At 53.0% G+C, this 24,654-nt stretch overlaps 1 long non-coding RNA gene across 1 annotated transcript; it reads right to left on the reverse strand.

Moving 5' to 3' along the window:
* Positions 1–13,300: 13,300 nt before the first annotated feature.
* On the reverse strand, positions 13,301–17,643 carry LOC136310308 (uncharacterized). Its single transcript, XR_010726544.1, has 2 exons — positions 17,325–17,643; positions 13,301–16,045 (listed from the first exon to the last, which is right to left on the reverse strand). It is a non-coding gene; the product is annotated as an uncharacterized lncRNA (long non-coding RNA).
* Between the last annotated feature and the right edge of the window lie 7,011 nt (positions 17,644–24,654).

Genomic DNA, 24,654 nt, shown 5'->3' on the forward strand with positions numbered 1-24,654 from the left:
AGAGAGAGAGAAAGAAAGAAAGAAAGAAAGAAAGAAAGAAAGAAAGAAAGAAAGAAAGAAAGAAAGAAAGAAAGAAAGAAAGAAAGAAAGAATCAATTTTAGATTTCCTATAGCTTGCTGGGTCAAAAATAACATCAGAGGCTGCTATTTTAAAACTAAATTGGAGGATTTTTTATGACAGGAAACTACCCCAACAATAACACCTTATTTCCTGAAAACTACAAGCAAATTCCACAGATTCCCGTGCTGAGTACAGGAGGCCCAACGCCCGCTGCCCACACCCTTGTCCCCCACATATGCACCCCCTGTGGCATCTGAAGTGAAGGGCAAGTTTTCCACACTGAGGTCTCACACAATGTCCACAGGATGTTTACAGGGTCGGATGAACAAAAATACAAAAACATTAGCCCATGAGAAAGGGATCTATGATCCCAACGGCCTGATGTTTACTGAGACGCCACCCTTGCTGCCTCCAATCTGATTGTGCATTATTGATGTCCAGGTCCTGCCCTGACAGTTTCTGTCTCCCATCTGGGACGTGGTGTAACCTGCTCCCGTCGCACCTAAAGACCCAGGGTGTCCTCCCACCACCACCGTGTCCAGACTTCATAAACTCAAAGGCAGAACAGCCAGGCCTCTGGCCGCCGCAAGCCAAGTCCCCAGCACACCTGTCCCCTGAACTGGCCCTTGGCTTGTGCCCAAGTTTGTTATTGCTGTGTATACTGTCACCTCTTGGGAGGGTCACAGAAGCCCAGAGTCAACATGTCGAGTCCCCATTCCCCACACTTATCTGACCGCTCCCTCTGTCTAGTGACATGACTGACATTCCACAGACGCCTGGAGCTCTGCTGGTCCGGGCAGTTCTGGCAAGTGTGCAGCCCCAATGTTCTGGACAATCATGGTCTGAGTCCAGAAACACCCTGGGTCGTCCAGGTGTTTTCATTGTGCCCAAAAAACCACTCAGCAGAGAGCACACACCTGTCTTCTTGTCTATCCTTTTCTGGCCCGTGGGGACCTTCACGTCCCTTTGGTAGGAAATGGGTGGTGTGGGAGGTGGGACGCAGGGTCTGACAGTGACCACCAATTGTCTCTTTGGTGGGTACCTGAAGGAGTTACCAAAAATGCCATTATGGGAGAGGAAAAAGCCCACAGTTTCCACCCACACTGCTTTCCCGGCATACAATCTGCTGGGACGCCTGGCCTGCCACCACCATGGCTCAGAGCTGGAGCCCTGGAATCAGCTACCTGCACTGGGACTCCAGACCCCAACCCTGGTAAGCAGGGTCCCCTGTGGCAAACTGCCTGACCCCTCTGGGCCTCAGCATTTTCACCTGGGAGATGGGACTGTGCACGTCCCCGCCTTCACAGGAAGAGATGGAAAAGGACATCGTGGGCGGAAGCTCTGGACTCTCGGGAGTGCCAGCCGCTGTCACAACTCAACCCCCTGCACTCCGCCTCCGGACAGAGTTGTGACAGACGGGCAGGGGACAGGAAATGCAAACGTGGAAGAAGAGGAAACGGGTGTTTTCTTGGGGCTGAGTTCACAATGCGAGGAGGAGGGGCAGAGGTGCGTGTGCAGTGCAGGGGATGGAGTGTCTGAGACTGGCAGAGTGCCTGGCAAGCCCCAGACTGAGAAGGATTCGAAAACGCTGACCCAGAGAGCAGGTGTGCGCCCCGAAGAGCACCCCCCCCCCCCGCACGCCTCCCTGTGGATCATGCCCCAGGCGTGGGCTCGAGTGCTGTGAGGATGCCCGTGGCTTCTTCCCAGTCAACGGCTACCACTGGCCACCTTACCAGGGGGACTCACAGATCTGGCCACCACCTCTGGGGACCACAACCCTCAGTGCCCTGAACTCACCGCCACCAACTGTGGGGGACAATCCGAGACCCATGTGATGGAAGAAGTGGATGCTCAATAAATAGTTGCTGAATGAATAAACATTGGAATGAAGGCGTTCAAGACGCACGGGAACAGCCAGGCAGAACAGCCAGGCAGGGTGCAGAGACAGAGCACTCAGAACAGGGGCGGGCCGACTCCCTTCTGGAAAGAGCCACGGAGACACCGGTTCAGACTTTGTGGCCAGCTCAGACTCTATTGTGACGGCTCAAGTGCTCAGTGGCACTGGACAGCAGCCACACGGGTCACAGGTAGGTGAAAAGTTGTGTGCACGTGAGGCTGCGTCCCCCACAACTGTGTCCTCTTCCACAGAGATGTGAGCTACGTGTCATGTGCTCTTGTCACAAATTCATCATCTTCCTTTAACCCTTTCAACCATTTAAAAGTGCCCCCATCAATGGCACAACCAAGTGGAACAACAAATTGATGCTTCTCTCTCTCTCTCTCTCTCTTCCCCTCTTCCCCTTTCTCTCTCTCAAAGAAAATAATAATAATAAATAAATAAAAATGTCCCCATCAGCCCTGGCTGGGTTGTTCAGTGCTGAGAGCATCATCCTGATGCACCAAGATTGTGGGTTCAATCCCCCGGTCAGGGCACATACAAGAATCAACCAGTGAATGCATAAATAAGTGGAACATCAAATCAATTATCTCTCTCTCTCTCTCTCTCTCTCTCTCTCTCTCTCCAGCTCTTTCTAAAATCAATAATTTTTTTAAAAAATTATTTTTAATAAAAATATCCCCATCATTCTTAGTTCACAGGCTGTTTAGGGACAGGGGACAGCAGATCTGGCCCGTGAGCTAGCGTATTATTCCCTGAACACGCAGCTGGAAACCCCGCCCGGAATGCACGCTGGCAAGGGGGCGGCTGCACTGGACCTGGGGGTCAGCCGGGTGCTGAAGGTGCAGGTCTGGGGTGATGAACAGACACCCCCAAGGGTCTCTGGGCTATGTCCCTGGGAAGGTGGCTGTCCACGCCGAATGTCCACATTTGTGAACTGATCACTCTGAGACGGGGCTGCCATGAAATCACACGTGACATCGAGGCCATGCTGGGCGCATGACGGGCACTCACCACATGCCACTCGTGGTGACCGAGTCAGACAAGGACTATTTGCTGAGGACAGGCCCCAAGGGTCATGGGTCTGTCCACAGGCTCCAGCATTCAGGATGTAACAGGCTAAGGAGCAGAGGACCCTGGGAGAAGACAGCAAATCTGTCAGTAACACACACATGAGAAAGGACAGCCGGCATCCTTTGCCACTCCACGTCACACCAGAAATGCTCGCCCCACGGTCATTTCTGCAGGCTGGCTTCTGAGGCATCCCCAACACGCAGTGGTCACCACAAGACTACATGCGTGGACTGGACGCGCGTTTGTCCCTCCTCCTGGGAGAGAGGGACGAACCCTGGTTCCACCAGACCCTCAGACCTCCCATGACCCAGTGAGGGTCAGGGTACAGCCTCTGTCCCCCTTGGGGCTGCTGCCGATCCGCTCTCTCTTCTCCTACAGGATTGACCCACCTTGGTAGGTGGAAGGGGCCTCAGGAGCCCAGAAGAAAACGGTTCGGTGGTAGAGTTCACCTGACAGGGGTCCATACAGCTGGTGGGAAAGGGGACATTCTGAGAAGGAGCAGAAAACCCTTTGCTACCTCCAAACAAGAACCAAAGAGAAAGTGACATGACTGCGTCTGAGTCTAACCCCGAGCCCAGCAGCCAGGCCGTGCTCAGGCTCAGGCTCAGGCTCAGGCTCAGGCTCAGGGTCAGAGTCAGGGTCAGGGGGGTCCGCCTCCTGCTCACTCCTTTTTTTGTATGTGTGTGACAGAGACAGAGAGAGACAAATAAGGACAGACAGGAAGGGAGAGAGATTAACTGCTTTCTCATATGTGCCTTGACTGGAGGGTTACAGCAGACTGAGTGACCCCTTGTTCAAGCCAGCAACCTTGGGCTCAAGTTGGTGAGCCTTGCTCAAACCAGATGAGCCTGTGCTCAAGTTGGCGACCTCGGGGTCTCGAACCTGGGTCTTCTACATCCCAGTCTGACGCTCTATCCACCGCACCACCGCCTGGTTAGGCGCTAACTCCTTTCTTGAACCACCATCACCTCAAAGGCACGGTCCCTCATTTCCTATTTATGCAACGTGGGAAATACCACCGCCCCTCCTCTGCCAAAGGAGGAAGCTTTAGAGAACGAGTGGCATCTCTTTATCATCAGAGAGCCTGTGTGTTGCCAACCCCAGCTCAGTGCTGGCTCTGCGCCAAGCAGCCGCCTGCTCTTGGGTCCAACGTGCCACTCAGGGTGCTCGCACTGGGCCTCAACCGGGTAGCCCAGGCTGGAATGTGATCCGATCACAGTCCAGGGAACATTTCATAACCGCCTCTGACCCCTGCTCCCAGCTGATAAGCCCAACAGAGCTTGCTCACTTTGCAAACACTATGAGGACAACGAGGGTTCCATCCCGACCCCCCCCTCCCCTTTCCATCCCCACCCCTCGCCTCCGAAGTTCCCACAGCAAACGCAGCAGGGACACCCAGAGCATACATGCGCTTGCCCCATGCGAGTGTAGAAAACGCAAAGACACCACAGGATTCTTTTCAAGGAACATGCACCTGGTCCCTCTCTCCCAGGAAACACTCTGCTGAATGAGAGAGTTAGCAACCACGTTTCTGTCTCTGATTCATCTCGAGCCCCAAGATAGGGCACAGGGGGCATCCCAACCCTCCAAGGTTGGGCCCTCAGCCTCCATCCCCCTCACCTCCAGCATCTCCCTCTTCCCGCTCCATCCCTGGTGTGGCTCAGACCTCAGACGTCCGCAGGAGCCGCCCTAAGGCTGAGCTCTGTCCCCCAACTTGGGCTCCTGGGTTAATTTCTAGCTGCCGTCACCCCCTGGTGCTGACTCAATCCGTTAAACACTGGGGGTCCCCCTGAGCTGGCAAACCTGCAGGAGTTCTTAACCTTTCTTTGTGCTTTGCTTTCCTCTGGCGGCCTCGGGCAGCCTTCTGAGAAGAGGGTGAAGTGCACAGGTGTGCAGAGAACCGAAACAGTGAAATGGCTACAGAATGGTTCAAACACAGAGACAGAATCACACACATGCCTTTCTATGGGCATCATCAGTGACAGACACCACTTGCGATCACAGAACTCCCTTTATCGCAAAGTTGGGACATGTAGACATGGTATTTCAAGACAGCAACAAATGGGTAACATGAAAGTAACGTGTGACGTCCGAGGGACAGGTGCACCACCCACACTGTGTAGTTCCCCATCACCATCCGGCTCTAGGGGGACCGCGGGGTTGCAGTTGGAGGTCAGTGGAACGGTCATCTCTCCTCCATCTGGGTTCAAGGTCATGAGGCCCTGGAATTCCACCCCAAGGACAAGGCCCCAGAGGGTGGGTGGGGACTGCTGTGTGAGAGACTATGGACCACACATGGCTGACCTCCCAAAGCTCTTAGAGCCGGGACGGGGGGTGGGGGGCTCGATATCCAGCTACAAAACACTGGTATAATAACAATATTAAGGCCACCTTATATTAAAAAATAAAGATAAATCATGTCTCCTGCTAATAACTGTTCCCCTTGCTGTTCATAGGCTTATGCCAAACTGTATCCTCAAAATTGTTCCCTGACTGGCTAGGGACTTCAAATGCATCCATGTGGGTGACGTCCATCCCCAGCCACCTGTGACATCTCCTCCCACCCTACAAGCATTTCCTCTGAAACCAGGGGACCTCCTCATGCCCAGTGTGACCCTGGAATGGCTGGTGTGGCTCTGGGTCCATAGGGAATATCGTCGGCGAGTCCCTTTGCTGGGCCTCCCCACCGCCCCCCCTCCCCACCATGGCAGCGGCAAGGACCCACAGGAGGCCCTGTGCCCACCACGCCTCTCCTTGTATTACCACACACACCCTTCTTCTCCTTTTGTGTGGCCACTGTTCCGAAAGCATTTCATAAGCATGTGAAGAATTATGAGATGGGGTCCAGGGCACTCAAGCAGCTCCTGTGGGGGACCCAGCCCACCCCCCTCATCCCAATCCTTCTCCCAGGACCCTTTCAGCCTCACGGCCGGCACTCTGGGCCATATGTGCAGGCCTGGGCGCCTCACATCCCCGATACCAAGCTCCTGGACTCCACCTTCACCCACAGCCCCCGGCACCTGGGTTGGCTGGTTTCTCAACTTCCAGCACAGCCCAGGGGACCAGGGACAGTGAGCTGCTGACCGTGAAACCTCTCCCTCGCTCTGACCCAGGAATGTAGGAGTCACTCTCACCTTCCAGCCAGCCAGCTTCAAAGGAATGTGGACCAAGCACGTTGGCCCAGCCCCACCCAGCCCAGTCCAGAGCTGAAGATCTTCGAGGCCAAAAATGCGGATGGAGAGATAAGCTACTGGGTGTCTGGAGACTGAGAAGGACAGGAGAGGACATTCTTGGCTTCCGGGAAGAGAGGGTCTACCATTCCAAAGGGGCCAGAGAGCATTGTGATGTGGGGGACGCCATGCCCTGCAGGAGGGAGCTCCTCTGTCCCCCTCCTCTCTCTAGCTGCCCACCACCCACCTCGCACCTGCGGGCAGATTGCATCCAGAGAAGTGACTGCCAGGCTCACACAGCCCCCCCTCATCTGCGTCCTGTCTGACCTCAGCGCACGGTGCACCTAGGTTGTCTCCCCTTCCTCCCTCAGGTCTCTCCCCTGACTCCTCTGAGCTGTCTCCACACACCCATCTCTGCGCTGGACTGCAATTCACTCACCAGAAGGCAGGTGTCAAGGTCAGCAACCTTCTAACAAAGCGAATGAACTGACCCAAGTCCTCAGTGGACATCATGCCAAGTGGGGCAGCCACCCCTTCCCCTGGGGTCATCTGTCCTCCCCGGCCACCTCCTCCTCCCTGTTTTCCCCTGCGTTTTCCTTAACCCTTTTAGTAGTGAGTTATTTTCATGCTCGCTGACCCCCGGGAGTTTTGTTTGTTTTCAAAAAATGAAATTAGTTCCAGTTACAGTTTTATTAACTTAACATTATGTTTATTCTATAACCCATTTATGGAAACAAGAAGAACATGCATTTGCCTTTTTTTAATGTTGCCTTACCCATGTACGATGGTACTCTGGATGGTCAAGAGGCACCAGGACATACGTGAACGTTCATACTACTCAAAGGGTTAAATGCGGGCGTTCTAACTTTCCCTCTTAGGCCTCCGGCCTCCATGTCTCCATTCTCTTCAGACCCCACCCCCTGGGCTTCAAGCTTAGTGGCTCCCAAATCCTCTAAAATAAAAAGTCCATATCCCAAATGTCTAATTTCACCTCCAAAGTCTCACTCAGTACGTTACAGACTTGGACGACGGTTAAACATAGAATGTAAAATCTTCTCGGAAAGACACCCCCTTATGAGAGGGACCTAGGTTTATTTGCCAACGACATGTTCACGGGTCTGCGGATGCCTCACTGTTATGAAAACACCTTGGCATAATTTCCTCTACAGATGCCTCAGGCACATGCTTCAGATTAAGACAGGAAGGCATGGGAGCATTCCACATGCAGCAGGGTCCCCCAAATCTTTGCAAGCCACAGCCCACGCGTTATGTGTTATGTTGCAATCCTGCCTCGAAAGTCACTCCTCCCCCTCAGACAGAAGCCCCTACAACGTAAGAGGGGACATGTCACACCTGTGTTTTGGAAGTGCTGCAGAGGTCTGTGGGCCAGGCATCTCTGGACTGGTTCTTCTCCCCCCAACGCCGAGGGCATTGACTTCAGTGCCTGGCTCTGCGCTCTGCACCCCAGCTCAGATCCCAGCCAGTGGGGTCCTCCAGTCCCAGGAGTCCCCTGACAAGCCAATCTCCCCAAGTTTATCTCCTCCACAATCCCCCTGTTCCCACACCCATGTCCCCTCTGTCCACCCCAGGCCCAGGACGGTCTGTGGGACAGCAGCTTCCCCCAGACACCGTCCTACCAGCAGGCCTTCCCAAGGGCCTGCATCTTCTGAACCCTGTGTGTGCCCAGCGCCTAGTTCAAGAAACAGAGTGAGGCCAGAGCTCTCCAGCGAAACCATCTGACCCTCCATCACCCAGCCAAGGACCAGACCTCCAGGAAGCAGGGCCAGTACTAACCTGCTCGGGTTCGAGGATGGACTCTGGGTTCAAGGCAGGTCCTCCAGGGCAATCTTTGACCACTCTGAGCCACGCCTTCACCTACAGGGGATAAAACAATACCACCTTTCTTAAAGGGCAGGTATAAAGATTAAATAATTGAAGGGAGGTAATGGGCTGAACACGGTGCCCACAGGTAGCCAATTAGAGTAAGTCCTCAACAAATCACAGCTGTGTCCCCGGGAGAGAAACTGCCCAAGGTCTGGGTGTCTGAGTCCTTCCCGAGCTGGGGAAGCCTCATCTCCAGTCTGTCCCCTAACCTCCCCACAAGAGGTCCTAAGGGCATACCATTGCCACCCCCTAATTTCTGTGGAGTCAGCTTTAAGGCATTGAAAACAAAAGTTGGTCCTCGACAGACAACTGTCAGGAAGGAGCAGGAGGAGGCAGGAAGCACTGGGCATAGAAGACACAGAGGACAGATGGGGCAGGCTGGGGGTTGTTCCCCGGTCCCTTGTCCCCTCCACAGTGACACAAAGGCCCGGCAGGAGGCTCAGGGCAACGCCTCAGCAGCGAATTACCACCTTGTAAAACGACCTCAGGACATTGGTCAATGCCAGTCAGCAGAAATGTCGAGGGGTGTGTGTGTTCACTTCATTCCTCAACGCTTGCCTTAAAGCAGTGGTCCCCAACCCCCGGGCCGTGGACCGGTACCGGTCAGTAGGCCATTTGGTACCGGTCCGCAGATAAAGAATAAATTACTTACATTATCTCCATTTTATTTATATTTAAGTCTGAATGATGTTTTATTTTTAAAAAATAACCAGATTCCCTCTGTTACATCCGTCTAAGACTCACTCTTGACGCTTGTCTCGGTCACGTGATACATTTATCCGTCCCACCCTAAAGGCCGGTCCGTGAAAATATTTTCTGACATTAAACCGATCCGTGGCCCAAAAAAGGTTGGGGACCACTGCCTTAAAGAGAACTACTTTTGCAAAAATTCTAAACACACAGCAGTTCTCAGCGCTGGCTGGGCAGACTCACTCCCCTTATCTATAATCCACATTCCCATTGCCAGTTCTGTAAACCCTCTTTCCAGTTGAAGGAGCCTCTGCAGCTTCCTGCCACGCCCCCCCCCACCCCCATTAGCTCAGTTGCAGCAACAACTCCTGTGTCTGCAACCACACAGCCTCGACGTAAGAAAGTGGTCTTCCTAAACATTCCCCTAAAGTTAGGCCTCAACGCTCAATAGCTGGTCTGTGGCTCTCTGTGGGTTTTTTGTTTGTTTGTTTTGCGGGGTTTTGGTGTTTGTTTTTGTTTGTTTTTTTAGTTGTTCATTCTTTAAAAGAAAACAAATTCAAGAATCTTAATTATGCAAAACTCCAAAATAACCGACTGGTTTTCTCCTTTTTCCCAGATGTCACAAGACAACCACTCCCCCCCCCCCCCCCCCCCCCGCTGTCCCTCTCTCATATATATAGTAGCTGTCCCGTTTCTGAGTACAGGAAGAGATAGTTAAAGAACGTCACTGACCAGTTGATAACCAGACCTGGCAGACTGTGAGAAACCTCTAGAAACCAGCCGGACCGCTGACGGGTTACTAAGTGCCAGGTGTCTCTGAGGTGACCCCCGCCCCCTAACTGGTGTCCCCCTCACTGGTGATGAAAGCATGACCCAGTCGCTGCTCCACGTGTGATTTTCAGGAGGGTGTGTCGTCGTCCCCCCACCCTGAGTGAGGTGACCCTACCTCAGAGGAGAGTGGGTGACTCAGCACATTCAAACGGCAGACAGTCCGGCTGGGGAGGGGTGGGGGCCTCACCTCCGTGGTGGCAGACGCTGCCACTGCAACGTCAAAGATCTGAGCAGATGCCCCACCCAGCACTGGCGACGCCAGCAAGACAGCACTGGGGGCACTGGGGAGGGACATGACGAGACCGTGCTGAACATACAGCCATCTGTGGGATTGTTGGGGGGGGGGTGATATGGCTGCATGTCTATTAGCATTTCAGTGGGCCCAGCAGGTGCCAGGAAGCTCAGGGGAGCATGCGTTTGCACCTCTTCTTCCCCTGCTGTTTATGTGGAGCCAGGGTTTTTGGGTCTCCCCCACTCCTCACCCCCTGCACCCTGCATCAGGGTAAACAGACAACAGTGAAGGTGAAACCAGCAGAGAGAGACCTGAATAAACTAACTTTCCCCCACCGCCAGGATGGAGACATGGAGGGTTTGGGGCTGCGCCTGTCTCTGGTGGCATTTGTGCTGCCGGTTCCCAAACCTGACAGATGATGGAGCCACACGGGTGCAGGAGGTGTCTCTGTAAATCCGGATTGACAGTCACCATCCCTCCCCACCCATCCGTCTGTCCGTCCGTCCACCTGTCCGGGCCCAACTGTGACTCAGAAGGGCAGCCTGGGAGTCTAGACCACTCAGTACCCAGGAGCACAAGGGGCAGCTGGGTAGGCAGGACACATCTTTGTACTGGTCAAGCTAGTACTGAACATGAGTGGTACCCAAAATTGTCTTGGGTTTTTTAATTCCCCGTGAAACCCTGATGTGGGGAAGTGATTTTAGGACGAAGGTGACCCTGCCTCTACCCGCGGCAGGTTTTATGGTGATGACCTGCACGTACCTTTTCTCCATAACAAGGACCCTCCTTCCCCAGGCCCCGGGGGATGCCCCCATCATCTCCCGTCCGTGCCTGATAACCTTCCCAGCAACCAATGTGGCCCATGTCACAGGCTTGGGAGAAGCCCATCGTGTCCATTGCTAGAGTGATAACAGTTCAGGTTGATGGGGAGAGGAGGGCTCTGATTTGTTTTTTGCTGGTTGCTAGGTTACTGGGAGGAATTTACAGGTGAGACCACCTGGTCTAATCTTAAGGAATCTCAGGTGTGGCCTACTCTCACAGGCTCAGCAGGGCAAGCTCAGGGCCCGCAAAGGGGGCCACAGCTCCCGGCCCCTCCCACAGAGCAGGGCCTCCTGGACTTGGTTCCCTGTCTGTTCCACCATCCAGTCCCGGGAGCACACGCTGAGCTGTCTGAAGACCACCTCTCCCTTTCTGACTCGGAAGTGTGTTCATGTTTCGGACACAGATGCTGCAAGTGTGTTGGCCGGAGGGGCCACCCCCACCCAGGGTGGCCCTTTGAAAGGCTTCACAGAGGATGTGGCTACGAGCAGACTGCAAGAGGGAGGGAAAGTTTCCCCAGCAGAAAGGGAGGGGGTCCAGGCCCAGGCAGCTCTGCTAGGCCTCTCTTCTTGAGCAGGGCACAGGGATGGCGGGGCTGATGTGCCACAGGGGTGGGGGCAGCAGGGGTAGGGAGGCCGGTGCAAGGCCAAGGAGGACAGTCTGTCCATGTGAGGAGTTTAAACGTGGGTAGATGCGGAGGTGACCGCAAGAGTCCCGGCTCTGGACGTAGACTTTAAAAAGCCGCTGCCGGTCACAGGCGCAGGGGCAGGCGGAAGGCACAGCGTGCGCAGACAGGGTGGAAGCTGATGGCCAGATCCAGCCCCCACTCAGACTGAGGTCCCGAGGTTGAAGGAGAGGTTTCCGAGGTCCAGGGTGCAGGCTTTGGGGCAGGCACTGGCCGGCCGAAGGACTGCAGACCGAGCGTGAGGGAGGCAGACCGGAGAGCACAGGGTGGCAAGGGACAGGGAAGGAGCCAGACGAAAGGACAGAGCGAGCCCAGGGCTGGACATGCCAGGCTGCTGCGCCCACGGGGTTTGTTTCCTGGCCAGTTAGCTGGAAGCACGGTTTGAAGGAGGGGTCTGTGGGTCATTCGAGGTCATAGCTGAAGCCTGGGGGATGGAGTTCGGGGAAGGGCATGTGGGTGGAAAACCAGGGTAGCTGCTACTCTGTTCAAAATGGAAGCTCTAGTCTGGGCCAACCAGAAACAGCCCCCAACACTATGCAGAGAGCCAGCGCTTTTGCCCTGACCACGCCGAGCAGCCCACACAGAGTGCCCACCATCGGAGACAGTCGTCCACCTGAAGGGCGGAGGACGTCACAAGGAGGGCAGCAGGCAGGTGCTGGCGCCTGGGGTCAAGCAGGGCCTGCCAAGGGGTGGTGACCTCTGTGCGGGGACCTGAGGTGACATTACTGGAGGGCTCCAGCCGAGCTTCGGACATGTCCTTCCCCCGTGTCATCCTCACAACAACCCGACAGCGCAGACACGGCGAGCCACGTGCCCACCCAGCTAGTCCATGGTGGAGACCATGACCCGAGGAAGCAGCTCTACCAGGTGTTCGCGCTCCCGCCCGCCGCTGTCTGGTAAAAACTCAGAAACAACAACAGCTGGGGAGGATGCGGCATGGACAGCACGCGGCTGGGGTGAAGGGTCCCCAAGGCTGTGTCTGGGAATCACCCAGGTCTGCTGTGTCGTTACTTAAAGATGGCTGAGGTCCAAGAGCACCAAACGTAAATGCCGGCTCACCTCACTCACGGAAACCTGGGGGACTGGCGATGAGCCCCGGCACTCGGTTCTTGTCATCCGTGTGACGGACTGGACACAGGCCTCGAAGGAAATCCTGGAGATAGAGGAGTCTCCCCTACAGAGCAGTCCACATCCCAGCATGCACGTGGGGGGGGCTGTCTCAGCTGCAGGGGACTGGACACAGGGCCTGGGGCTGGTGACACGCCACGTCTGCACAGCACCCATCGCAGGGCTTGCCCAGTGACCATCAGCAACAATGGGCACCTGAGAAAACACCTGAGTGGGGTGGAGAAAATCACCGAGAAGCTCTTGCGGCTCTTAGCAGTTATTAAGGAAAATGCGTTGATGTGACTTGCCACCATTAACAGTCAGCTGGGATACCCTGATGTTTGTCCCAGGAAGGCAGAGGAGGACAGGCCCCCCCTGGACTGTGCCTGCTCGAACTTAGCCTTCCTTGTGATGACTGAGGGTCGTCCTCATGAGGCAGGAGGGAAACAGCAACATGGAAGCAAGTTAGCTTATGGGAGGAACAGACCCAAGACCCCCACGTGCCTCTGGGGGCACCCCCGCTGTGGTCGAGGGATCGCTGTCCGCAAGGGTCAGGGCTGGTCCTGGCTTTTAGGGACAAATACATCCACTGTTTCCCACTGTGTCCACCAGGCTCCCAGCCCTGGCTGCAGGGCCACACAGCCGGACCATCCCTCGTGGGCACAGGTTGGCAGTGCACCTGGTCTCCGGAGGCAGGGCACCAGCTCACCAAGCCTTCCCTGAGCCCCTGCCTGCTAAGGGCCCCACCTGCGTGCACCCAGGTCTCCAACCCTACCCTGCACCCCCGCCACACACAGTCATATCAACAGTGGACTGTACTTTCCTTATTCTTAAAACTATGGAAAATCAATCTTGTTCATTTTTTACTGGTTTCTCCCCACCTTCCCCACCACCATTAAAAATTATAAACTCCATGTGTGCCTAGATGTTGCCTTCCCTGCTCACCCCTCCTGCCCCAACACTGGACAGGAAGAACTCAGTATTTATTTATTGAATCAATAAAGGGACGCGGAAGGGCCCAGTCACGTCGCAGAGGCAGCAAGGTGAGTGCTGAGTCTCAGAAGTGGTGAGGAGGTCCCTCTGGTGCAGTCGGCGTGGACAGACGTCCCGCAGAGTGGCCACAGCATGGGCTGGGGGAGCCACAACACAGAGCCCCAAAAGTGTCTGGCCACAGTGTGGTCCTCAGGGAAGGACTGTGACCAGAGGGGACTGAAAAGAAGCCAGAAAACTATCCATTTCCCCTAAAACCAGCAGAAGCTAAAGAGGCCTGACGGGGACGCGGTGCCCAGAGCAGTGACCGCAGTTAACAACACTTGACTGTGTGTTTGGAAGCTGCTAAGAGGGAAGAACTGAAGAATTCTCATCATGAGGAAAAACAATTTTTTTTTCAATAAATTTAAGAAAAAATAAGTCTGAAAAGCGTTGGGCAGTATTGGGGCACACCGTTGAAAATCAATTTGGCAATATGTCTTAAAAGTGAAACTGGGCATTCAAAATGTAATAACAGTTCTGCGTCCGGGTATCTGGCCTAAGAAATGACTGCCTCTCTCTGACCAACACAGGCGAAAACAATACAAGCATTGTTTCTATTAGTGAGAGCATTCAAACAATCTATGTGTTCAGTAATAGGCCGCTTAATAAATGGTGGTATTATTCATACAGTGAAATACAAGACACCAAGTAAAAACAGTGATGTGTATGTGCACTGTATAGCATACACACACATACATATACATATATACACGTGTGTGTCTGTGTATTTGTACAGCTAGATCTTAAAAACAATGTTCAGTGAAAGTAAGCAAATTATAGAACAATAGGCATATGAGGGACCATTTATATACATTTAAACCCAGAAAACAATACTACATGTTAATTATGGGTACATGCAGCCTGACCTGTGGTGGCGCAGTGGATAAAGTGTCACCTGAAACAACGCTGATGTCACCGGTTCAAAACCCTGGGCTTGTCCGATCAAGGCACATATGGGAGTTGATGCTTCCTGCTCCTTCCCCCTTCTCTCCCTCTCTCTCTCTCTCTCAAAAAATGAATAAATAGTATCTTTTCAAAAATTATGGGTACATGCAACAACACATAAAATATTTTAGAAAGCACATCACAAACTGAACAATGAGCCCTGTGGGGTGAGGACAGAGGAAGGGCTGGAACTATCGTTCAAAGGGAACTCAACCTTATCTCCGGTGTTTCATTTCATTATGAATAAAATCAAAATAGACGTGACAAAAATCAGAGCTGGCTTTGGGGGACGGGGATGGATGGTGCAGTTTGTACCAGGAGCCAGAAAGAGGCCAGGAGACAGGCACACGGGACCTCAGAGCTGGTGGAGGAGGCCGGCAGGAGAGCCGAGAAACACTGGCTCCGTTCTAGAAAGGTTCACTGGATTCTTGAGACATTCAAGTGGCATCCAGGAAGCAGGCGGACCTCAAAACCCCGGAGTGGGTCGCCGCTGTCCTGGGAGGGTCAGGAATTACACAGTCTCTCAAAGTCCCTTTAATTTTTCAGGTCCCTGGAGAGAGAGAGAGAGAGAGAGAGAGAGAGAGAGAGAGAGAGTGTTTAATACCCATTTCTAGAAAGCCTGAGGGTCTGACCTCTGGTGAGCAATTAGCCACTCCAATAAGGCAACTTGCTCAGTTTCCTGCCGGTCTGTGACTTAGATTAACAGGGAAGGGCAATAACTCCAAGTCAGAGTGTTGCCAAAAGAAAAAAAATTCAAACACAAAACTCTCTTCTGAAATCAAACTTCCCGTTCTCACCAAAAGAGAGTGAACTTGCAGATATCCAAAGAATGCTGTTATCAGGATGAAACGCCCCCTCTGCTGTTTCAGTCCCTGTTTGCACTGTCCTGTCCCAGCCTGTGGCCAAGGGTGTTGCAACCCCTGAGCAAGTCAACAGTCTTGGCTCTTCCCTGGAGAGGGACACGCAAGACAGGGGCTGCCGGGCAGGGTGACTCATGCGCAGTGGACATTGGAACTCCGAACCCTGGAGCCTGGGACGCCCAGTTCCTAAAACCACAGCTGCACTGACCCCAGCAGAGTGGACATTTTCTCTGGACCGTGCTTCTTTCTCTGAGGCCTTGGGACCAGGACTGAGACCGGGACAGGAATGGGGATGGGGGCAGGGGGCAGTTTCCAAAGCTTTCTCCTTCACAAGTAGCCAGCAGTCAGAAACATAAGCCGGCCTACAAGTCTTTAGAAGTTTCAAAATATCTGATTTGAAGGGGTTCCATTCTCTAATTCACGTGCTTTTTAAAAAAAAAAAACAACATCAGGGCGAAAACCCGCCCCCCCCCACTATGAGCCAGTCTCCCCACAGTCAGTGAGCAATTGTTTGGGGTCCCCAGTCTGGCCTGGGTTCCATTCAGACCCATCTGCATGATTTAAACCACCCGCTGCTCTGTGTCTGCTCAAGTTTGCGCTATCTGGACTTGCTGAGCTCAGACAGCTGCAGACAGGCCAGCCAGGTGGGACAGACCCTGCCAAGCCAGCCGTGAGTGACCACAATAAAGTTTCTTTGTAGCCATCCATCCGGTGTGTGTGGAGCATTTCTTCCTGCTGCAGAGTTCACGAGCCAGTGCCTGAAATTAAATGACAGCTTAAAATAAATAAATAAATTAGTAAATAACCCAACAATGTAGGTTTACAGACAGAATCAAGTATCTTTTTTTTTTTTTTGTATTTTTCTGAAGCTGGAAACGGGGAGAGACAGTCAGACAGACTCCCGCATGCACCCGACCGGGATCCACCCGGCATGCCCACCAGGGGAGACGCTCTGCCCACCAGGGGGCGATGCTCTGCCCCTCCGGGCGTCGCTCTGCGGAGACCAGAGCCACTCTAGCGCCTGGGGCAGAGGCCAAGGAGCCATCCCCAGCGCCCGAGCCATCTTTGCTCCAATGGAGCCCTGGCTGCGGGAGGGGAAGAGAGAGACAAAGAGGAAGAAAGAGGGGTGGAGAAGCAAATGGGCGCTTCTCCTATGTGCCCTGGCCGGGAATCGAACCCGGGTCCCCCGCACGCCAGGCCGACGCTCTACCGCTGAGCCAACCGGCCAGGGCCCAGAATCAAGTATCTTTAGTGGTGGTTTCTGACTCTGCTTTTCTTAACGGAACTTACAAGCACTTTTATAAATACCTTCTTTTCAGTATCACCTAGATCTCATCCCAAGTTTACACTTAAAAAAGAGAGCTAAATAACTTACCCAGAGTCACACAGCCAGTTTGGAGCAGAAAACAAGTACTAGCCCAAATGTAAATGAGCGACTCAGGGTCTGATACAGGATGACCCTGTCACTGGGCTGGGTCCCCGCCCCCCACTACCACCCTTATTTTATCTCCCTTGAAAAACCACTGTTTCTATCTCAATTAAAAATGTCAGTCACATGGAAACAGAAAGGAAAAGCCACCGTTTCTATGAGCAGGTCCTTTTCTCAAAGCCACGGAGACAATCAAGTTTGTGCTCAAAAATAAGCTACAAAAACAAGGCTGCATCTTCCTGGTTTCACTTGCAAGTGTAAGCCTTCATTGTGATTCATAAATTAAAAGGCCACCCATTGTCCTCTGCTGCTGCTAAAGGTTCTGAACAACAGGCCTGCGGAGTACCACATGCATGTCAGCCACACACGCACACGACGCACACCCACCCACCACTCCATCTGACCCATGCGTCCTGCCAAGGTCAGGATCGAGGGATCCTGCAATGCTCCCTAGTGGCATGAATGGACGTTTTGTAAGGGTTATCTATTCAGGCAGAAGGGGGGAGAGGGGACAGGAAAACAATTAGCGTATTCAAGGGGCGCTGAGCTCATTCCAAGGATAAAACCCTTTGTTTGCTTTATTTTTTGGTTTTGTTTTTCTTACCTACCTGGGGAACTCTGGACTCACCACAAAAAACAAAACACAGGTCTTGCGAGATCTTTCTGGGGGCCTTTCCACGGACGGATGGACGGAGCTCCATGGGGACTGGACGTCGGCTTGGCAGGGGACTGGCACCCAGGACCATCTGTGTGCATCTCAATACCCTGCCTCCTGCGTTCGTCCCTTCAGGAGCTCAACCAGTTCAGACAGTGGGTAAGGTGGCTAGATCACTCCAGTGACCCCGGGAAGCTCGACAGAAAAACACTCACGCAAACAACCAGGTAATTCTAGCTGAAAGCTGCCTCTGGCTTCATCGGTCAGTCCCACAAAGCCCAAGCTGGACCATCTTGTTAAAAATTTACTTACATTGTTCTTCGTTCTCTGCTCTGAGAGAGGGAGGCGGGGTGGAGGGGGGCATAGGAGGGGTGGCTGGCAGACATGAGCAGGTCAGTGGGCCTCCTGGAATCTCTCCGGAATAAATATCAGCAACTGTTCCCATGTTTGGGAGGAATGTGCAGGTACCAGACTGTCCCCCACCCCCTGTGAAGGATCTGTCCCACACGGTGCTCAAAAGACAGAGAGGGAAGTGTTTGTTGCGTGGACAGAGTTGAAGAGGGCGGGTGAAGGTCTAGCTGCCCCAGTCCCTGATGGACACCTGGCCTCACATGCTGCCGGTGAATGATTCCTGCCACTGCCGCTCTGAGGACCACATGGTCAGGGCTACATCGACAGACTACAGGAGGCCACAGAGTCACAGGCTGCAGGTGGACAGGAGGTGGACATGAAGTCGTTTCCCCGAGGTGCGCAGTTTGGCACCCAGTTTGTGATGGGCGCCTGGCGGGTCTCCGGGGGTCCATGCCTGCTTAGGTATGGTCCACGGTGTGACTGTACCAGTTGGAATTCTGGGGCTTAGCGAGTCAGCCTCCGAGGAAGATACATGGGTAGTTTCCAAGGCCTCTAGACCTTGGTGGCACCACCACCTGCAAAATGACCAACTCGCAGACCAGGGTCTTCGATGAGCATCTCTCCTTCCACCTGCGTGAGTGACACCTCCAACTGCTCGTGGAAATATCAGACTCCAGGCTATCGGTCCCTCCCCTTCCTCCCAACTTGTTCCCCCCTCCCCTGCAATCTTTACTTTTCTCCATCATCTGTTATAACTGCTGATCGCCTGAACTCCCTGCATGAACCTGGCCATCGCCCTTCCCCCTACCTGACCATGAGGGGTCACCTGTGCTGGGGAAGATAGATCCTTGAGGGGCAGGAAGGGGTGCACGGTCACCAACCTCAAAGAGTTCCAACACTGTCTAACCACTATTATGCTTTATGTTTCCTTTTCAACTCGCTTTCCCACGACCATGGGAAATGTTCTCCACCTTGAATGTTCAGCACACCCGTCCCTCCCTTGACCTGTTCATCTCTCTGGGTCTTTGTGGCCACAGCCCCGCCCCATTCCCTCCTGATTCATGGGAGAGGGTGGACTGGCTCCGCCTCCGTGTCCACCCCTCCACATCACCAAGATGCCTCCATCACTTTCTTTGCAAGTCCCCTTACACCGTCCATCCCATCAGAAAAGCCTAGTGGCTCTGCCTTCCAAAGACATTCAACACCCAACTTGTCCTCATCATCACAGTGGTACCCACCTCATCCAACACAGTCCCCTCCCACCTAGATCATCAGTGGTCTCCCAGGTCCCCCCACTGGCCCCCTGCAATGTGTTCTCAACGCAGCAGCCCTGGAATCATGACTCAGGTCATGGTCGTCCTGTGTTCTCTGTCCAGTGGTTTTCCATGGAAAGCCAAAGTCCTCACACGGCCGACAGGACTCTGTCCAATAGAACTTCCCAAATGATCCGTATCTCACTCCCCGGCACAGTTGCCACTGGGTAACGTGGCTACTGACCACTTGAAACATGGGGCGTGCTGTTGAGAATGTGAATTTTTAACTTTTTAACACTGTAATTCATTTACATGAATTTTCCTTAGTAACATGAATTCACCTTGCACTTTAATTTACTGTAATTAATTTACCTGTGGCTGCAGGGTGAGGGGGGGCGGGGACAGCACAGCCCTGCATGGGATCTCCTCCCCACCCACCCTATGTCCCCCTTCCCTGACTCAACATCACATCGGAAAACTCCCTGAAAGTCAGGCTATGCCACTCCCCTGCTCAGAACTCCCTGCTGAGTCCTGTCCCACTTTCAAATAAAAGCCAAGGAATATCCTTAAGCAGGACGCACTGCCCTACCCACCTCTGCGGCCTCCTCCTCAACCCCCAGTCTTCTAGGTCCACTCCACTGCCCAGCAACACGGGCTGCATCAGTGACTTACCAAGCGTGTCGCTGCCCCAGGGCCTTTGATCATACTGGTGTCTTAAGCTCAGGGCTCCCTCACTTCCTGCAGGGGCTGTTCCAATGAACTCTGACGGGAGAGGCTGAGGGAACTGCTCTGACCTGAAAACCAGTGTTGTCATCGTCCCCTCCCCCTCCTCCCATCACTATCTCATTCTCTGCCTTCTCCTTATAGCACTCACCTCCACCTGATGAATCATCTTTGTTTCCTTGTCTCATCTGGCCCCCACAGCAGGCAGGGCTCCTGTCTGTTTAGTGCACAGCAGTGCCCCCCCCCCCCCACGATACCTGAAACAGCACCTCGCTTATAACAGGCACTCAAAAAAGAAAAAAGCTGAATTTGATGAAAGATCCTGGCTGGCTTTCTGGTGCTGAAAATGACTTCTGAAGGTCTCACCCCTCAGGCTGGGGTTCCAGCACATTCCTACAGCTACTCCCTGGGGCGAGGACAGGTTCCTCCTTAAAATAGCCCACCTGTAAGTGGGTGGCCCGATGCTTATCTACAGTGGCTCTCATCACACACAGTGTGCCTGTTCACCAGTCCAGACACGGGGGGAGCACAGCACGCCTGCTCAGCTGGCGTGACCTCCCCCAGCTCAGGGCGGCTGCCCACACGGGAACCTAGTGATGTGATGTGGCCTCACGGTGACACCTCCCTCCTGACTCTTCTTGCCTTTGCAGGGGGCGGGGAGGAAGAATGGCGTTTCAAAAACAGGCAAATAAAACCTCATGGCTCTTCCTGCTGAAAGACGTTGCTGTGGACGGTGCTTCTCTTTCAGGAGAAAAATTTTTTGCAGTCAGCAAATAAAGTAATGGTCAGTGGGTTCAGGGCCAGTTCTGCAGATTGGCCAACTTCCTCTTAACCTGCCCGACACAAGTGAATGCTGGTCTTTCTCCCTCCTGGTTTTATGTTTAACGTGCAGATGAGGAGCAGCTCAGGGCTGGGAGGAGCCGGGGGTAGGGGAAACAGAGGGGTAAGTATGCTCAAGCCACAGATAGTTAAATAGTTTTACCATTAGTTCTAATGAGGTACGTCATGGGATCTCCTGGTGCAAATGTCAAACCATGAACGCGGGTTTGGGTTTCATACTGCCTTTTTCCATAGTTGCCCAAGAAGGACACCAGTAAGTGGGAAAATTGCATCTTTGGCTACAAAAAAAAAAAAAAAATGAGAGTTGGAGACACCAGTGGGACAGAGAACCTAGAAGATTTATTTTATGGACTTGGGGGCGCCCATCAGAGGGGGGACCCCAGGCCCAGGGTTTGCTGCCAAGCGCAGGCGCTATGACCAGGGCCTCCTCCTCCCCACTCCGAATGTTTTCACCAGAACCCAACGATGAGCACTCCCTGGTACAGGGCAGGGGGGAGCAGGGGAGAGGGTTTCCACGGAAGACCTGCCCGTGACTCTCTCAGGCTATTCACAGTCATGAATTGCAAATGAATTTTCAAAATGACTCTTCTCTCGAAATACCCAGGCAGCTGGCCCTGGATGCCCACCCACAGCTAAAATAGGCACCTTGACGAGCTCGTCCCCGTGACTTCATCCTCTCGGTGGCCTCTGACCACAGAGGCAGCTCCCTGGGCCAGAAGAAACACAGAGGGCTCTGGGAACCGACGGCAGAACCTGGACCGGTCCAGACCTTCCCAGAGTGACGGATCTGCCGTCAGGACCTGTCTCAGGGCTGGGAAGCTCTCTCCCCAGTGAGCCAGTGCTCTGTAATGGACATAATTGCAAGCCATGCATATGTGCACGGCACCTCTCTCTCTGCCTAATATGGGAATAATAATTAACTGTCCGAAAATGTAAGTGCTGGCTGGCTTGGAGGCTGATGACTCACCTGGCAAATGCAAAGAAGAAAGTCAGAACTCTGCAGAGCCGTTTAACAACATGTATCAAGAGTCACAGAAGTGGGCCTCCCCCTGGGAGGGGGGGGCTGGCCACACCACAGGCTGTGCGCTGGCCCCAGCCGCAGAGAGAGAGAAGCAGTGGAGGAAACCTACTCCACATACACTTCAACCCAGCCCTCTGCCTGGTCTATATTGTGAATGGGTGGGGGAGGGGAAATGGGTGAAAAAGAAACAAAAAGAAAAATGAGTCACGAAATCTCTGTTCTACTGGGCACTGATCTTAAGAAATGATCCAAAAAAATAAGAAAGATTTCATGACCAAATCTGAGTCAACCTCAATGCCCAAGAGTAGGGGAAATGTTCATTATTAGGGTTCACCTTCCTGATGAACTATTACACAGCCATTAAAAGTGCATCAGGATGACCATTCCAATATGAAGCGAGGGCCGAGGGCAGCGTTCTATTAAAAAGGGCAGATTACCAGCCGTGTCTGTGTTAGGATTGCAACCACACCTAAGTGTCTTTTCCAAGCAGGAAAAACAGAAGGCGTGATGACAGGTAATGTTTCTCCCTCCTCTTTGTCCTTAACGTTTTGCCATGCTGAGATACTGTTCTGATCATTTTCAAAAGGAATAAAAGGTTATGTGCCATGCTTCGTACTCTGTATAAATAAATGCTTTAAAAAATATATCGATAGCTCATTTCAAACATCTGTCCTTTAAAAACCTGGGGTCAGGGTGTCTGCCCAAACATTTGGCGGTCAGCAGAACGTTCACATCAGTTCCGCCTCAACCCCCTCCCCGCCACCTCGACCTCTCCCAGGTCAACTCCGGTTCACAGGAGCCCAGCACACAGTCGGGTGCTATGAGCACTGGGCTCTGCTTGTGAGGGCAGGTTTGTGAAAACCTCTGGGTCCACCCACTGTGGCCACCCCCAGGCTCTGGAAGGCACATGGCCCTTTCTAGGCCAGATTTTGGATCCGGGACACAGGGGTAAGAAAGTTCACAGCTGTGGGCCCTCTGTTCTTAGGTTTCTCAGTCACCTGGGGGACCAGCTTGGAGCTCTCCACAGGTAGATGGGGGGAGGGGCTGCCCTCTGAGAAAAGTGAATCATTCCACAGACAGTGCAAGGAATGAACCTCTGCTTGGACCACACAGGCTTCTCTGGTCATTAATATTTATATGTGGAAAGGGGACAGCTTTTGTCCATCATTTAAAAAAAAAAAAAGATCTACAAAATTGTACAGATTCGTTTCACTGTCTTGAGGTCAAAACATCCTCAAAAAACCCAGAAACCTGCCCAGGGAAGTAGGGCTCTTGCTCAGCCACGCTGTGTCAGCTCGGGCAGTCACCTCAGTGCGTCCGTCAGTAGTAAGATAGGAAAATAGACCCTGCCTCCATCGCTGATGCAGATATGAGTTCCGCGGTCTCAAACGAATGCTTCGTGAATAATTCCTCAAAGGGAGAAAGGTCTAATTTTGTTGTTGTTTTTTAATCTACCGGGCTGTTACTAAACCATCATACCTATGTTGCTCAGAAATGGTGGGGACCCTGGGTCAAGGCAACGTGCGCTGGCTTTCAGCAGAAAATGGGCTTCCAGCCCCTGAAACGGCGGCCACTTAAGCAAGAATGTGGAAATGATTTATCTCCGAGTTTCATCTCGGGTCCTCATGCCCGGCCCTGTCATGACTGCGCCATCAGTCAGGGGTGCGTGGTCAGACCCTCCTCAGCAAAGAAAAGCATGCTACCCGGCCAGAAGAGTTGAGGGTATCAAACACACCGAAATTACCTTCATAAGAGCTCAATCGCCCACATCCCAAAGGATCAAAAATCATCGACGATGGCCAATAGCCACATTGAAGTGCTACAGGCAGTGGCACACGAAGCAGACCCTGTTCACATCGTAGGAAATAGGGTCTCTTCAGGCTCAGTCATACCGGCACTGGGATGTCGCCCGGTCGGACTGACAAGGACAGGTACTGGGCACTTGGCACCCCGCCTTACTCTCCTCCGCCTCTAATTTACCCCACACTTGTGTGCCCACAGGCTCAGAGGCTGCTGCTCCTGGCCGTGTTCGACAATGTGATATGGTCTGGAGCGTGTCCCCACTCCATCTAAAGCAGGGGTCAGGAAACTTTTCGGCTGAGAGAGCCATGAACGCCACATACAGTATTTTAAAATGTAATTCCGTGATAGCCATACAACGACCCGTGTACGTTACACATTATCCAATAAAAATTTGGTGTTGTCCCAGAGGACAGCTGTGATTGGCTCCAGCCACCCGCAACCATGAGCATGAGTGGTAGGAAATGAATGGATTGTAATACATGAGAATGTTTTATATTTTTAACGTTATTATTTTTTTAATTAAAGATTTGTCTGCGAGCCAGATGCAGCCATCAAAAGAGCCACATCTGGCTTGCGAGCCATAGGTTCCCAACCCCTGCTCTAAAGTGACCCCACCCACTTCTTCCCCCCAGTGCACTGGCAATGCCCTCTCTTGGGACAGCATTTGTCACTGTCCCATTACCTTGTTTGCTGTCTGTCTGCTCGCTCCCACTAGAATGTTCTTTCAGGAGAGCAAGAACCTGAGGTCTCTGTACTGAAACAGGCCAGCTGATAAAATTTCACAGTTTTTTTTAGTGCTCCTTCTGTGGGATGCTAGGCATTTCTCCTGTGGTGGGGGGTGAAAGGTGGGAGGAGGACCGTGAAGAACAACACTAAAGAAACATCTCACTACACTCTGAAACACACTCTGGCCCGGGATGACCGAGTCAGAGAAGACGATGAACACGTTCATGTCTTGATGACATTTCAGCTCAGATTTGAGAGTCTGTTCTCCGAAGCATGAGTAATCCGGTGTTCCAGGAAAAACAGACAGGGCAGTAAAACAGTTTTTTGTTTATGGCAAGAACAGCGAGCACCAGAGACCGGAAAGAAGTCACGACCAGGGACTGGCCCGTCAGCTTAGTTTCCCTTAGCACCATCTTGGGAGGAGTTTATTCAGGCACTGATCTAAACACACATGCACCCAGAGGCCAGCTTTAATATCCAGACACGCGACGGCTGGAACACAGCCTGTCCTGTCCACTTGACAGGGCCAGGCACGTTCCAGGTGCTATTTGTTGGACCTGTCATGA

The sequence above is a fragment of the Saccopteryx bilineata genome, chromosome 1 (genome assembly GCF_036850765.1).
Source record: "Saccopteryx bilineata isolate mSacBil1 chromosome 1, mSacBil1_pri_phased_curated, whole genome shotgun sequence".
NCBI classification, from domain to species: Eukaryota; Metazoa; Chordata; class Mammalia; order Chiroptera; family Emballonuridae; genus Saccopteryx; species Saccopteryx bilineata.